The 16,084-nt window shown below is 37.1% G+C and overlaps 1 long non-coding RNA gene across 1 annotated transcript; it reads left to right on the top strand.

Annotated features, from left to right (window-relative positions):
• Positions 1-5,107: 5,107 nt before the first annotated feature.
• LOC148851035 (uncharacterized) lies at positions 5,108-7,755 on the top strand. The gene is made up of 2 exons (XR_016098988.1): positions 5,108-5,312; positions 5,567-7,755. It is a non-coding gene; the product is annotated as an uncharacterized LOC148851035 (long non-coding RNA).
• The last annotated feature ends 8,329 nt before the right edge of the window (positions 7,756-16,084 follow it).

Raw genomic sequence — 16,084 nt, 5'->3', positions numbered from 1 at the left:
TATGAACAAAAATACCCATTATTTATAATTGTGTTACATGTCAGGGTTTTACAATAAAATAAATTAGTTGATCGGTCTCCTTTTTAATTTTTACAGGTCCCATAATAAAGGATGCTAGGAGAAGTGGTCTTATCTACTTTTCTGATACACTCCCCTCGAAAATCAAAAACAGAAAGAAAAGGCTTATAAATTTCATTAAGCACAACTAAAGAAAAATACAGAAACAAAACAACTAACAGAAAAAACCAAACTTAAAAATCCTCCTCCCGAGGATTAAGATGGTCAAGAGGCACTCAAAAGAGAGTTTTTGTTTTCTTCTCTGATATGGTCTCTATTAGCCAGAGTGAGCCATTTTGTTATTAGTTCTTTTAATATGAAAAACAAACAAACTAATAAAAAGAAGAGGTCCTATCTGATGCTATCGATTAAGCCTTGTATGCTTCAATTTGCTGCCAGGTGGTTGTGCTTCAAAAGGTTCACCATCTGGGTTGAGTAAGAAAAGACAACTACATAGGTGAAAGAAATTTTTTTTCTTCATGGTTGTCTGGTGGTACATTCCTGGGAACTCCATTTGCATTATGTGGGTTACATTTTATGTCTACCACAGAAGGAGAGGCCATTTTATATCTCCGAGCCTGCTCTATTATTTTCCAAAGGTCGGGCATTATGTTTTGAAGGACTGTCTTATTTCTTGTATATCCCATATTGCTCTAATAATGGCTGCAAATTTTGCCATGCAGTACATATAATTAGGGGTGTTCACAGTTTGGTAATCGAATTGTGGGATATTTTTTCAGATTGAATCGATCTGATCGGTTTTTTAAATATTTAAATCAAAATCGAAGCGATGCAATTGTTTAATCGATTTATCGCAGTTTGGTTTTTTGGTTTTTTTTATGCACTTAAAATAAAGAAAAAACTAAAACTGTTGGTGGTTGCTGGTGCTGGACTGGTTGGTGCCGTTGGTTGTTGTTGAGTGTAGCCTGAAGTGAGAGCTTGAGAAGTGGTGCGACTGGCACCTAGTGGAGACGCAGAGAGGAGAGGTGAGAGAGAGAGAAGAGATGGTGTTGGACTGTTGATGCTTGCTTACCGGTGAGGCGACGATCGGCATTGCCACTTGGTGCTGCCGTGCTGGTGGTTGGTGTAGGCCACGTGGCCGTTTGGAGTGAGGAATATGAAGAGTTAATGTCCTGAATAAAAGAAGAAGAGAAAAGAGAAAATTGAGAGACTAAAAGAACTGAGAGAGTGAGAGAGAGATAAAAGAGAAAACCGGTAGTTTGGGGAAAAGACAAAAGAGAGGAGACTGGTGAGGACCCCTATTCTGTATGTGTCAATTTGTCCTGTCTCGAAAAGCAAACAACACAGCTCTCAACAATACCAAATACCACATTAAGAATAGACTTGTCTTTTTGGAAAGCAGAATAGCACAGCTCACAATGACACATTCTCTTAGACCGCCGATTTTCAAAAAAAAAAAAAAAAACTAAAAAATATAATATATAATATATATAATATTATATTATTTGTATAAATATATATTATTGTATATATCGGTCAGTTTAATTAACCACCGGTTTTTTAAATGGTTAACAGAAACCAAATTGAAACCATCAGTTTTTTAAGAATATTGAACTGAAACCGAACCGACCGATTTGGTTAACCTATTTTCGGGTTTGGTTTCAGTCGGTTTTTTGGTGTTTTGCTCACCCCTACATATAACAATCTTTGTCACATTTATTGTTTGCTTGCCAGTTGCCACCGTTCAGGGATGTTGTAGAGATCAACTCAATAAGCTGTTCCAGGTTGATTCCAATTTGTGCTTGATTCCAAATAGTTCTTACAATTGAACATTCTATAAACAAGTGACGTTAATTGGGTTTTAAGTAGGGGTGGCCATGAGTCAAGTTTTTTATGAGCTATTCGAGTTCGGTTCATGAAATTCAATTCGGTTTGGTCTAAACAGAGTTTCAAGCCTAATATATAAGCTCACTTGCTAATTGAGTCTAGCCTGAGCTTAGTAAAGCTCAGCTCATGAGGCTTGCGAGCCTAATCGAGCTTTTACACACACACACACATATATTTATATTTATATCTATTTATCTATCTATCTATCTATCTATATAACATTTTTATTTTTATATAATAATAACAATTTTTTATAATTAAATTTTTATATGTATATTTTTATTTTTATAAAATGTTTGGCTCATAGTTGAGCTCGAACCAAGCTGAGCTCAAACTTACAAGATTTTGACTTGAGTCAAATTTGAGCTCAAGTTTCTATCTTGAATTGAGCCCAAGCTTGATGGTTTATTGGCGAATTGAGCTCGAATGGCTAGATATTTGGCTCGGCTTGACTCGAATCCTCTCATAGTCTTAGGCTCTTGATGACAAAAAGGGCATTCTATGTCATTTGCCTGCCTTAGATGCCATAGATTTGTTTTGCATTTGATTTTGTTGTTTAGGCTGTGTTTGTTTCCAGTGTAAGTACTGATTGGTGTAAAACTCCATTCCCAGTCTGTATTTGATGGAGTATAGTTTTACATTAAAAATCGATGTAAGCTTCACTCACATTAGAATTTTATATTGATAATCGATGTAAATACAACATTGATAATCACACTTTTCAAAGTTACAACAGTTTACTCATTTAAATCAATCGGTGTTGAACTCCATTAATATACTTCTATGTCAATAAGTATATACACCAAAAACAAACACAACCTTCGACTCTGGCTCCTGAATTTTTTTTTTTTTTTTATTTTTTACGCCGGCTTTGGCTTCTTGATAACTTAAATCATGACTTATGACCGAGTGAAAGGTGTTGGAAGATATTGTTGCAAGTGGTATCTGATTGTTTCAATTTGAATTCGAATACGGTCTCATTAAAGGTGATCCAAATTTAATCCTTTTACAATTGGATGGAATATGAATCCACTTATCTTGATCCAAATTTAATCCTTTTACAATTGGATGGAATATGAATTCACTCATCTTCCGCTAACCTATCCTATCTGATATAATCCGGTTCAATTTGATCTAAATATATATGCTTACATATATACTTAACATTTATATTATATTTATTAGTAAAGTTGGTATGAATGTTGTGTTTTTAATAACGTTCAGAGAACAAGATCGGGCATTGACCCAGAAAAGTTGGTATGAATGTTGTGTTTTTAATAGTGGGAAAAATGTTTTTTTCACCTTGAAAACATATAGATCTCAAAAAGTTACTTAAAATAAAAAAACAATCAACTTAATCGGACATGCGATTAAGTTTTGGGGGTATGACTGGATCGGCCACCGAATCACGATTCGATCAGTCCAACCGGCCGGTCCTGCCCGATTTTCTAACATGGGTTTTTATTGAATTTTCATGGGTCCAAATTTCATTTAATTAATTTTTGTCATCAGATTTCTCAGAAAAATCATAAAATACAATATGAAAGTCATTTTTTATTCATTTCATTAATATTAAATAATATTTTAATTTCATATTCTTATACTATTCAATATCCGATTTAATCCAAATTTGATCCCAATCTGACATAAATGTGATGGATAAGATCTAATTCAAATTTATTTGATAATAAACACGTTTCAATTCAACAAATCCTGAACTTGAATTTTTGAGTTTTAGTTGGCTCCCTGCAGAGTGTGCCCCACACGCGCCCTATTGCACATCTCATTAGTTAAGATGTTGCCAATGGACAGTTGGGATGTGTTATGGGCAAATGTTCTCAATGAATGATTGGAATGTATTGTGGGGCACCATGGGATGCGTACTGTGGGTAGACAATCCAAGAGTTTCACAATCCAACTCTAATTTATTTAAACAGGGTCAGTTTTGGTGGATACACCACAATTTTAATAACCCATTTAATTATTAAAATACATATAACCCAAATTAACACGAAAGTAATACAGTTTACTTCTTTGAATTAAATAATAAATAAATTTAAACAATAAAATAAGCATTCAGATATTCTTATATCAACAAATTCATAAAAATCATTCAATGACATTTTTACTTGTCATAATAGTATTTCACCTAAATATGATCCAAACCAACATCTTTAAATTAGAATTCAAACACGTCTCCAAATATAATTCAAACCAACTTCTTTATAATCATAAATCCAAAACTTTACCCTTCCCACCATGCCACTTGATTTATTCAAAATCCAAGCCCTCAATAATACCACCACCACCAAAATAATAATAATAATAATAATAATAATAATAATAATAATAATAATAATAATAAGAGAATTGTTGTCAAATTTCAAGGTCAATGGGATAAGATGAGATACAAAATGACTGAATAACAACCACAAAATTGAAGATTAACACTTGTTTTATTAATTGTAGAATGGACGTGCACCTAACCTCTTTGCTGGTCGCCTCAGAACTGTCTTAACTCAACCATGTGAGTTTACGAAGTGAACACGGGTGTTTATTCATTAGAGTCGGTCGCCCAATTCATTTTGTGTTCACATCTACCCCCATAGAAAGTGCCCTAAAAACGTTCCACAGCATATTTCATCCCTGCATTAAGAACTTATCACAGCACATTACAATTGTGTATCGAGAACATCTCCTGATAAAAGTATAAGATATTCTCAATGTACGCTGAGATATGCATGTGAGACATTTTTGGAGCACATTTTGTAGGGGTAGATGTGAATTCCCATTTTGTCTCCAGTCCATCCGGTCCCACTAGTAAAACTTTGGTTGTCTGCTCTGAGCTAATTTGGATTTATTCCTCACAGAACCATCCTCACACCCTTTTACAATTGTGTGCACCGAGAATAATCCATCTCCGTAGAGTTCAGCTTCTGTCATGGAATATGGTGTTCGCACCATTCAAGCAGCCCCTTGCAACCTTGCATTAGGAATATTTCCCCTAAAATAAATTACATAGGTACAACATATTTCCCGATGCACAACTGCAAAGCGGTATAAAAGATTGCATGCACTGACATCACATCTGCACCCCTCCACGGACGACACCCCACATGCACATGTTAGTGTAGATTAGAAACATCTCCCAAAGTTGTGAATGAGGAGTTCAAATCTGTGCCCCAGCCTGGCACCCCAAAAATGTCTTATACAATGGGAGGCCGCCAACTGTCCTTCCACACGCATTCTCCCCTCAGCACGTGTGGAGCTAATGGAACGGCCATTAGCTTGTCCTATTCGCTTGAATTGTTTATTCTCTCGACTCACGGCTTGGCCCTGTGCAACCCTGCACTCTTCAGATCAGGTCATCTCCAGCGCCGACGGCAGTTCTCGCAGATATACAGGAGGTACGAACACGACCCTCTCATCTCATCTCTCTTATCATTTATTTTTAACTTTTTTTCAATACAAAACACAGACGGAAGGATCACTGGCGACCACCCGACCCTTTACCCAATTCATACAACCAGTAGAGCAATGAAATGAATCAACTGTCTGTCTCTTTCGTAATTCAATTTGCAACTATCAAAATCTCTCTCTCATCTCCTGTAGAAGCACCACTTGATCTGATACCATTTCTTACGGTTTCCATACTTCTCAGTTGGTAAGTTCTTGCGCAACTAGAGAAACTCCTCAAAATCTGCCCTGGCAGGATGGACCAGAGCCTAGTTGGAAGACCAGATAGCAGCAATTCCTGCTCCACTTCTTCAGCTAACCTTGTGCCTGAAAAGAAGCTGACACTATTTACCGTTCGCCTTGCACTCTTGAAAAAGCGGCCAATGGAGTGGGACCAAGAATTCCTAGCAGCGCCCTTGATTTCGATTTTAAAGAGATGGGACCAAGAAAACTTATTTTTTTTCTTAATCCATGAGGCTACACTGCATGGTGGGGTAGGCCATTTTCTCATTTCCTGAACGTAAACCCCCGAGGTCGGCTTCCCTCGGGGGCAAGCCTGTGCCCACACCGTTCCAACCGCCATTTACAACCTTGTATTGAAAATATGTTTCTATAAAATAAAATAAATAAGTAATAAAAATATTCTCAATACAAGGCTGTAAAAGTTTCTCTAATGGACTTTGCCTTCACCGAAACTGAACCCCAAATTCCAATGAATAACATCCATGGCAGTCCATAAACGAAACTTAAAATTGATGGTAACGAGATACTTTAATGGCTCTCGTCAGGAAAAAATAAAAAATAAAAAACTTTTATAAAATTTTAGATTACATGAAAAAATTAAATTTATTTTATAAAATTTTGGGCAACAAACCCTTCTTCCACCATGGGAGAGTTTTTTTTGGTACTTAATACAATACATTAGCTTTTCATTTTCGACTAAGGTGAAAAGTTAAATTTATTTGGATAAATCTCTTAAGATCCCTACAATTCACGAAATTGACAAGCTATCCTTACTATTCACGAAGTTTATGAAATTAATTTTTTATCGTATTTCATTCACATGTAACATCATATGAGTGATATATTTTTTTTTAAATTTCTAAAATATCTTTATTGTTCACCGCGGCTGTTGGAAGTTGCAGCTGTGGTGGTGATTTTTGGTATCGTGTAAGGTGGGAATTGTAAAATGGTTTTACAAAATTTACAAGGTGAGGGCTTTCAGTTGCATATCCGAACTGAAGACACCTCTCACCGTCGATAGATGTACAGAGTTTTGGAATCGCCCGCAAAAACCAGATCGAAGACGGTCGTGTTGCAGTGGTCTTGTTGTAGGGTTCATCTTTGAACTCTGTACTTTCTAAGTTGCAGGGGGTGAGCTGCGGGTTGAAGAAGAGAAGAAAAAGAAGGGGAACGACCGATCATATTCAGGGATGTGACGATTCCGTCAGTTGAGGTTTAACAACATATTGGGTAGATTCAATGACGATTTCATCCTCGGGAACGGCCGTTGCAAAGCCATGTGCACAGACGGCACCAAGCGCCTCTGCCACTTCTGTTGTTGGAACTGGTGTGCTCGATCTCCTCTCTTCTCTGTACCTAAAACACCACCGTCACTGCTGATTAGAGAGGATCAGAGAGATTTTGAGGCAATTTGGAACGTTTATATTCAAATCATAGCTGATCTGTACATTTGACAAGTGAGTCCCCTCTCACAGCAACCACATTGATGATTTAACTAGTGCCTCAAAACCCATCGGCCATCAGAAACCCCAAACTAGTTGTGCTTCCATGGCTGCATTGAGTCCTGTGGAAGCATTGGCAATTGCTGCGGCTGTTGGCTCCGGAAACCCCAAACTGTGACCAACCCTTGTGAAATATGCTGAATATGCTGAATATGGCAAGCATGATGTTCGTTGCTGCTGGTTTTGACTCGGCTTAGAGCTTCTTGAGATCACAATAGCTTCAACGACTGGCAGCCCCTACTTTGACTGTGTTTACACCCCGCCAAATTCATCTCATCTCCACCGGAAGCTTCCGCCACTCCGGTTAGACCGCCAGCGTCCCGATTACGAAATCGTATGGTGCCCCTTTGAACAACGTGGCTTTGCTGTTTCTCACAGAAGCCTCCGGTGGGTTTGGCATATCTGGGTTTTGCATGAATGGACAAAATACGTATTCGTTGATTCAGTGAGGCAGGTTTGAGTCTTATATCAAATACGGTTTTTTCTATTAGTGTTTACCATTGTGTCAATTGTCAGAAAACGTAAGAATAGCATAAGACAATATGTAAATATTAAGAATACAATTTGCCAATTTTGTTAATAATAGGGGTAATTTAAGAGATTCACCCAATTTATTTTATAAAATTTTGGGGAAAAAACCCTTCTACAACCATGAGAGATCGAGAGTTATTTGATAGTTAATACGATACACTAATTTTGGACAAAAAAACGCGTTTGAGTATGTTAAGAGTCGGTCCGCACGCTATACCTTTCAGATCTGAAAATAAACATCAGATCAATTTTAAGAGGAAATACCAAATATGTCTGAAGTTTGAAAAACAACATTTTAGACCTCATATATTTTAAACGTACAATCAAATACCACCTGAGATTTATGTGCACGAAGCTTCGTTTCAACACTTGTCAACTATTTATGAAGACAAATCATAGAAGCTACACTAAATACATACTTTGTCGTTTCCTAACTGTCGTTGGTGAGATCACATTATTGAAGTGACCCTTGTAAGATCACCTTTCATATGGACCTTTCAACAAAAGCTTGTCACATCATATTAAAAACATGAGTTGAGACTTGAGACGGCAGTTTCCATGGTGGTTCTTAAGACGGCAGTTTCGATGCTCAACCTAAGACCATTCCTGCTGGATCTTGAAGACTACCATCTGTTCTATAATATCGTTAATTACTCTACTTTAGGATGTGTTTGTTTGCACCGTAAATATCAAATAGGTGTTATATTACACTCCTGTTTGGTTTTATAGTGATTTGGATGTAGTGTAATTAAACATAAAAAATTAATGAGAAATTCCATGGTTTTTTTTTAAACTGATCCAGAGACTGAATCGGTCAGGGGTCTAGTTATTGGGTTGAATGATCTCACAATTTGATCCAAATGGTCTGATCATTTGACCTAAATGGTCGGCCCATTCTAACAAAAAAAAATATCGGTCAAAACCGTTTGAATGGTTAATCACCCGGGTCAGTGGTTTATTGACCAAAATCGACGATTTTTATGAAAAATCCAATTTTGGGCTTAATCGGAACTGATCAACTGACTGACTCCTGATTTTTTCGGTCCAATCCAATTTTGAAAACCATGTAAAACTCTATATATTCACATCAAATTTTTAATTTTTGATGTAAATATTCATTTCGCTAAAAATGATGTAAACATTTACATCTATAATCTTGATTTTCATTTATATCATCTGTGATTTGTAAATCGATTCGTATATAATTCCAATGGTGTAAAACATACATTACATTTACACCACATTCAAAGATGCAGCCTTAAGAGTGATGAAATTAGGTGACATAAAATAAATATTTACATAAAATACGAAAATGCAAAGAGAACAAATAAGAGATTCATTACATTGTAAGCAGTATCTCCACTGTATACTTGTACCATGAGATAATAAAATCTGTAGTCTATATGAAACAGCTAACGTCCATAATTACAAAATTTTATGCCTCCATTAGAAGAAGTGACAAAAAAAAGGAAGTCAAAGCTTTGGTAGAGAAGACAATTTTCAGGAATGATCATTGCTCAAAATATTTGCATTAGTATACTTTAAGCTTAATAAACTTTAACGAATAGTCATTGTGCAAAATTTTGAGGAATGAGTCAGAATTATAAAACGTTTAGGACCAAAAAAGAGGAATTTTCAATTGGAGTAAAATTAAAATGACAAACCCTTTTTCCCTGTCCAATTAGACATGACCAAACTTTCCTCCTCTAAGAGGCTTTCCGATGTCAAAATTGTTTAACGTCCACCCTCGTTTCTTTGTTGCTGAAACCTCTGAAAATATTGGAAACAAAGTGAATACAAAAAAATGGATTTCATAAAAAAACATTAAATCCAATTAACCTAATCCCATTCAATGGGAAAACAAGGCAAACATATTTGGGTAAATTACGAAAACCCCATTGTAATACATGGGGGTCAATGAGAATTACCCCTTGAACTTTCATTTGCCACAAGGACCATCCTGAACTTTCACTTTGCGACAAATACTCCTATATTTGAGTTCTGTCGGTTAAATTCGAAAAAGATTTTCATTCAACTATTTAAAAAATTTTAAATTTTCAAACTACCATTTTTTTAATTTATTTGAATGATTTATGATTTGATTTGTTTTCTAAATATAACATTGAAACCCTCCCAATTGCTCCAATAGATCCTTGTGAATTTATGGCTGGATTCAATGTTCAAATAAAATGGTAGAGGTTTCTTTTTGATTGGTACAAATTTGTGATTTCGTTTGATTTTTCTTGATTTATTGAAGAAATGAGTGAAATAAATGAGCCAAAAAAATTTTTTTTTCTATGCAAGTGAAATGATTCTCATTATTTTAGCTAGTTTCCTTTGGAGAAAATGGAGGTATTTTTGGTTAATTAGGGTTTTAGAGAAATGGACAAGAAAAAGAAAATAAGAAAAGTTTTGATGGGTATTTTGGTAATTTAACATATTCTGTCATTTAACTTAATGGTCAAGAGGTATTTGTCACAAAGTGAAAATTCTAGGGATCTTTGTGGCAAATGAAAGTTCAGGGGGGCTATTTGTCTCTAACCCCCATAGTGTTTTTTGTTTTTTTTTTTTTTGAAAAGGTGCATAATATTAAACAAGAAAAATATTTACAAAGTTATCTACCCTAGGTATCCCATTGGGGTAAGATGGTAAATCAAAAAGGTCCAGTTTGTGAGTTTTTGCTAGATGGGATACTTTATGGGCAGACACATTAAATGTTCGAGATACATAACAAAAGTTAACATAAGGCTTTTGAATCAAAAGCTCCCTAATTCTATTCAAAAGCCAAAGGAAGGTCCAGGGAACTTCAGATTGTCGTTGCAAAGCATCCGCCACTTGTTTTGCATCTGATGCAACAAAGACTTTTTGATAGATCCAATATGATAGGCGTTCTAGAACTTGCAGAATGACAAACATTTCAGCTTGAAGAATAGAAGATACAAGTTTAGTTCGACCACCTAAAATTTTCTGACAAGTTAAGTTTGGAGATAGAACTATACAACCAAAGCTGTATGTGGAGTTATCTATTTTCCCTGCATCAGTAAAGACAATAAGCTCCATATTGCATGCCATTGTAAGAATGATTTTATTAAAAGTTAACGCATGATTAGGCACAATGTTTAGAATAGAAGTTTGCGCCTCAGGAGGTGGGGGGCAATTGCAGATTTGGCTTATATGGTGCAAGATAGTTATAAGCTGAATTACCTTTTCTTTGAAACACTTCTCATTTCTTGCAAACCAAATAAAGTACAAAGTAATTGCCAACAAAGTATCTGTTTAACTGAGTGTCTTGAACTTGTTGAAAAAGATTATGAATGCTTGTTACCCAAGAATCTTGAAATCTATTTATGAAATTAATATTCCAAGGGTTATCAAAAAGAATTACTTGGGAATAAGAACAAGTCAGGAAGAAGTGTGTAAGGGATTCAACATGAGATTCATAGAAGACACAGAGCTTTTCGTTTTCCTCAATACCGAGCTTTTCCTTTACTGGCATATAGTCATTGATATCGCTCCATAAAAACAACTTAAATTTCGGGCCAGTACCTAATTTCCAAATGTATTTGAGACAAAATGAAAGTTCTATAGGAAGACTGGCCCGAAGCACAGAGATTTCGTGTTGATAGCCTCTTTTATTTGTAAACTTATTTGATGAGTGAGGGAGCCAAATCCAGTGGGCAAGGTTTAAGTCTGAGAAAATGGGGGTTGCCTGAATACATTGGACTTCTCTCAAGGGGAACAGGGAGTTAATGAGAGTCGAGTTCCAATGGCCTTGATGGAGGAGGTGGGAGACATTGAGGTGTCTGATATTTGGGGCCAAGGGGAGTGGGATCCAGGAGAAGGAATGGTTACTTTGGATCCAAGGTCGATGTGAAAGAGGGAAATCTGAATTCATGTGCACTAGAGCACCACATTCAGAGGCTAACTCCCAGATTTAAGGACTAATGGATTTCTAGAAAATGAACCCTTTGGCAAGGATGGTTGAGGGAAACAAGCTTTTATTATGCAGATATTTCGATTTCTAGATTTGGGCCCAAAGTTTATGATGCTCATTAATGAATTTCTAGGCTATTTTCTTTATCAGGCTGCGATTAAATAAGGTCAAATTCTTAAAATCTAATCCTCCTACATTTTCTGGGAGAGTAAGCTTATGCTAAGCACACCATTGATAATGGTAAGCACACAATCGATAAGAATGGGAAGTCTAATTAGTGGAACCCCACCAGAAATGATGAAAAGTTTTTTCAATATGATCTATGGTTTCTTTAGGTAGTTTGATAAGAGACATGGCATAGATGAGGGTTGCTTGAAGGACTGATTGGATGAGGACTTGCTTTCTAGCCTGACATATTGCTGAGGCTCTCCACCTATTTAACTTTGCTCCAATGTTTTCCAAAATGAAAGTTAGTTGAGCATATTTATTCTTGGACCAAAAGAGAGGAAGACCAAGGTGTCTGGTATGTTCTGATAAAGGTTTCATTTTAATTTGATGTCTAATAAGCCTTTGAAGCTAGGGATGAATATTTTTACTGCAGTAAAGACTAGACTTCTCAAAATTAATTAACTGTCCCAAGAGGTTTTGAAAGGTATTTAGAATTTGATTAAGGTTTTCAATTTCATCCCTATGGGCTTTGATGAAGAGCATAATGTCATCCGCAAAAAAACAGTAAGAAATCTTCGGAGACAATGAGGCAGGGGAAAGACCTTGGATTCTATTTTTTGCCTTAGCTTTATATAGAAGTCTAGAGAGGCCCTCCATGCCTAAAATGAAAAGGTAGGGAGAAAGGGGATCCCCTTGTTGTATACCCCTAGTAAGGTAGAAGTGACCCTTAGAGGTACCATTAATAAGGATGGAATAGGAAACTGAAGAGATACTCTCCTTGATCAGGTAATAGAAATCTTCTGAGAAACCGATGAGGGACAAAATTTTTAGTAGATAACTCCATTTTAGCTTGTCATAGGCCTTTGACATATCTAGTTTGAGGCCAATGTAACCCCCGCCTTTCTTTTTGTGCTTTGGACAGTAGAAAAGTTCTTGAGTGATGATGGAGTTTTTTGCCATATGGCAATTAGGTACAAAATTCATCTAGTTGGGAGAAATACATTTGTTGAGGACGTAGATGGTTTGCAATGACTTTAGCTATTACCTTTTATGTGACATTGCAAAGACTGATTGGTTGGATGTCCTGAACTTTGGTATAGTCTACTTTTTTGGGAATAAGGCAGATAAAGGTGTGGTTCATTCTTATGAGAATCCATTAGAAAGAACTCTTGTACCAAAAGGACTAAGTCTGGTCCCATCAAGTTCCAAAAGTCCTTAAAGACCAAGGCAGGCATGCCATCATGCCCCGGGGACTTTAGACTCCCTATGGAAAAAAGGGTCGTTTTGACTTCTTCCTCTGTAGGAGTGTTTAATAGTAAATTGTTTTCAATTTTCGAGACCATTGGACTTATCACCTCATCTAAGTAGTTTAAATTTGAGGAATCTTGACTCGAATAAAGATTAAAAAAATAATATACAAAAATTTGAGACACTTCCTTATGATCTGCCTTCCAAACATTCTAGGGATCCTTTATTCCCTCAATGAAGTTTTTTTTTTTCCTCCTAAAGAGGGTGCTTTTATGAAATAACTTTGTAATGCGGTCTCCCAAGTGCAACCAGGTTTGACGGGAAGTTTGTCTCCAAAAGCTCTCTATTTGCTTATTTACTAGATTATACTCTATGTACAAGCAAAGGTGATTGGAGTAGTCTTCCTGTTGTTCTGCCTGTAAGATCTTATCTTCCAATTGATTGAGCTTGAGCTTAGGATCCATGAAGTGGGCTGACTTCCAAGAGATTAGAAAACAGAGTCTAACTTCTTTGTTATTCTATAAGCTACATATCCCGTGAAAGGAATATTCCAACCACCTTCAATGGCTTGCTTACAGGAATAGACTGTGAGCCACATTTCAAGGAAACAGAAAGGCTTAGGAAGGTTGGTTCTAGGGGGGATAAATTAAAAATTAACGAGTGATGATCTGAACCCCATTTGGAACCAAGGGTAAGGCTGGCGTTAGAGTAGTCTCCTAACCAATCAGGAGAAACTAAAGCTCTATCGAGAGTTCGTTTGAGGTGTCCAGTATGTCTTTTGTTGGACCACGATAGTCCTCCACCCTAAATGTTTACTTCTAGAAGGTTATGATCTATGAAAAAATTCCGATATTGTATAGAATAGAGAGAAGAGGGGTTAGAGGAAGTAGAATGTTCCATAGAATTTATTGCAGTTGCCTCATTTGTTAGATAGTTTTGTATGCCCTTAGCTTCAATCTGATTTGATGTACTTTTGTTATTTAGTGGAAATAAATAAAGTGCATGTTTGATTCATATTATTTGGTTTAATTCTGTGTAAAACCCTAAAACTGGACATTTATAGAGACTCATGTGAGTTTTAAATGTTCACAGCCGTTGGATAAGTCTGGGGAGATTTATCCTGCTAAGGCTGATACTGGTGTGCCACCAAGTGTTGGGATGACCTGTCTCAGCCACCAGGGTAAGACCCGAGGCACATGCAGTATGGGGTTACTTGAATCCTTGAACCGGACCAGATTTCCAGTATTGCCCTGGACCTTGGAGATAGATGGGCAAAACTGGAAAGTTACACCTGACCCCTAGACTTGATTATGACATTTCACTAGGTGTTGGATCAGGCTGCCTTTGATATGCCAATCAGTGAGATCCTTAGCGGGGATCAAAACCTGGGTATGTTGGGGCAGTTTGAGAATTCATCTGAGTGGGTGATCATAGTGACAGAATCAGCCACTTTGTCGGACAAAGGGTAATGATCGGGAATGCACTCTCTCTGATGGAAACCAAACTGCTGGCAGTTGATTTCAATCGTTGGAATTTTGTTTTGCAAAATTAATATATTTATATATATATATGTACGGTTTTGAATTGTTTGCAAATGGTTTTAATTCCCGGGATCCATGTGAGAGGAGAGTGCGGCACTGTTCCTTGCAGCCGAGGGAGAGGTCCTCTCTTGTCGGGCAGTGCTTGATCATTAAGGGCTGAGAGGTTAAGTGTAAGACCATTGAGGATAATACCTGATGGGTTAATCTTGCATCTGCCCACAGTCCCTGGGTTTTTATAAGATGGCTTTGCCCAGGGACCACTTAATGTAAGTGTTGGGCCCATAGGGTCCATATGATGGACTCAAGGGGTTCATTGAGTTTTTCAGTGAATTCGGCTGGGCCTTGTATTAAAGGCTGGGCCGAACCCATGTGGCTGGTGTGTAGATCAATGCTTGGGTCCCACGCCATACAAAGAAGCCCAACTGGGCAGCAGATTGGAATGTAATTAGACATTGAACACTTAATGGGCCAAAAGCCCATTTCGAGGTGGGCTGATATGATCACCCATCCTTGGGGCGAATTTGAGATTAAAGTTAGTAAAAGGATTGGGCCTTTAGCCTTATCCACTCTTAGAGACCAAATTCAAATTAGATTTGAATCTGCTAACCTCCTGATAAGATCAGGAGTAAGCTAACTCTATCTGCAGAAAGGATTAAGATTATCCCCTATCCAAATACTGATTTGGATTGGGATAACTCCTAAAAAGGAGGTTTCTTAATCAAGAAGAAAGGAGGAGATTTCGAACCACCTTGAAGAAATATAGGATATCTCCTGCGAATTGAGATACGGATCTCATTCATACTCTCCAGAAAAATAGAAAAAGTAGTTCAGCCTTTTTCGTTTTGGAAATCTCCTCCTGCCGCCGCCATCTGCCATTGCAAGATTAGATCTTTGCAGAAAAGAAAGTCAAGAAATCTGTTCTTGACATCAGTCTTGCAAGAAAGACTGAAAAAGATTCAGTGTTTAGTACTTCCAGAGGATCATTGAGAAGGATCCAGTGTGTAGGACGCACCCTGCTGGTTCTGTTCCATTCACAGCTGTGTCATCTTCAGCAGGAACGGATCTTGGAGCATTCTTTGGGCGTGAATACCAACTTTGGGAGATACTGCTTCTCCGGATCAGGTATATTCCTCCCATTCATCTTTTGGTACAGATCTGGTTTGATTATGGTTCAAGTAGGATCCTTGAATATTGTATTCTAAATTTAGGGAATATGATTCCCAGTTGAGAGAAGGTAGGAAATTTTTGAAATTCGCCCACCCATTCCGCAACCTTTATGGCATCCATTAGATGGATCCTACCATTCTTTCATCATTGAGGTCACCAATGATGGCAAAAGGAAGGTCTGCTTGTTGGAAATAATCATTAAAATGAAGCTAGGATTGAATTCTATGGTGTTTTATTGGTGGACCATAAATAAAAGCTAGAATCCAAGAGAAGTGGGGATCTTGAATTTTAAAAAGTACATACCTGGTAGAAGAAGACAAAAAGGAAACCTGAAACCCCGCTTTCTAGAGGTCTACTAACTCTCCTGCTCTTCCTTCAGGACTGACAGT

The sequence above is a fragment of the Nelumbo lutea genome, chromosome 5 (genome assembly GCF_056320005.1).
Source record: "Nelumbo lutea isolate HS-2025 chromosome 5, American lotus-T2T, whole genome shotgun sequence".
Classification (NCBI taxonomy): domain Eukaryota; kingdom Viridiplantae; phylum Streptophyta; class Magnoliopsida; order Proteales; family Nelumbonaceae; genus Nelumbo; species Nelumbo lutea.
The sequence above is the reverse complement of the archived record's forward strand: the minus strand, read 5'-3'. Positions and strand labels throughout refer to the sequence as shown.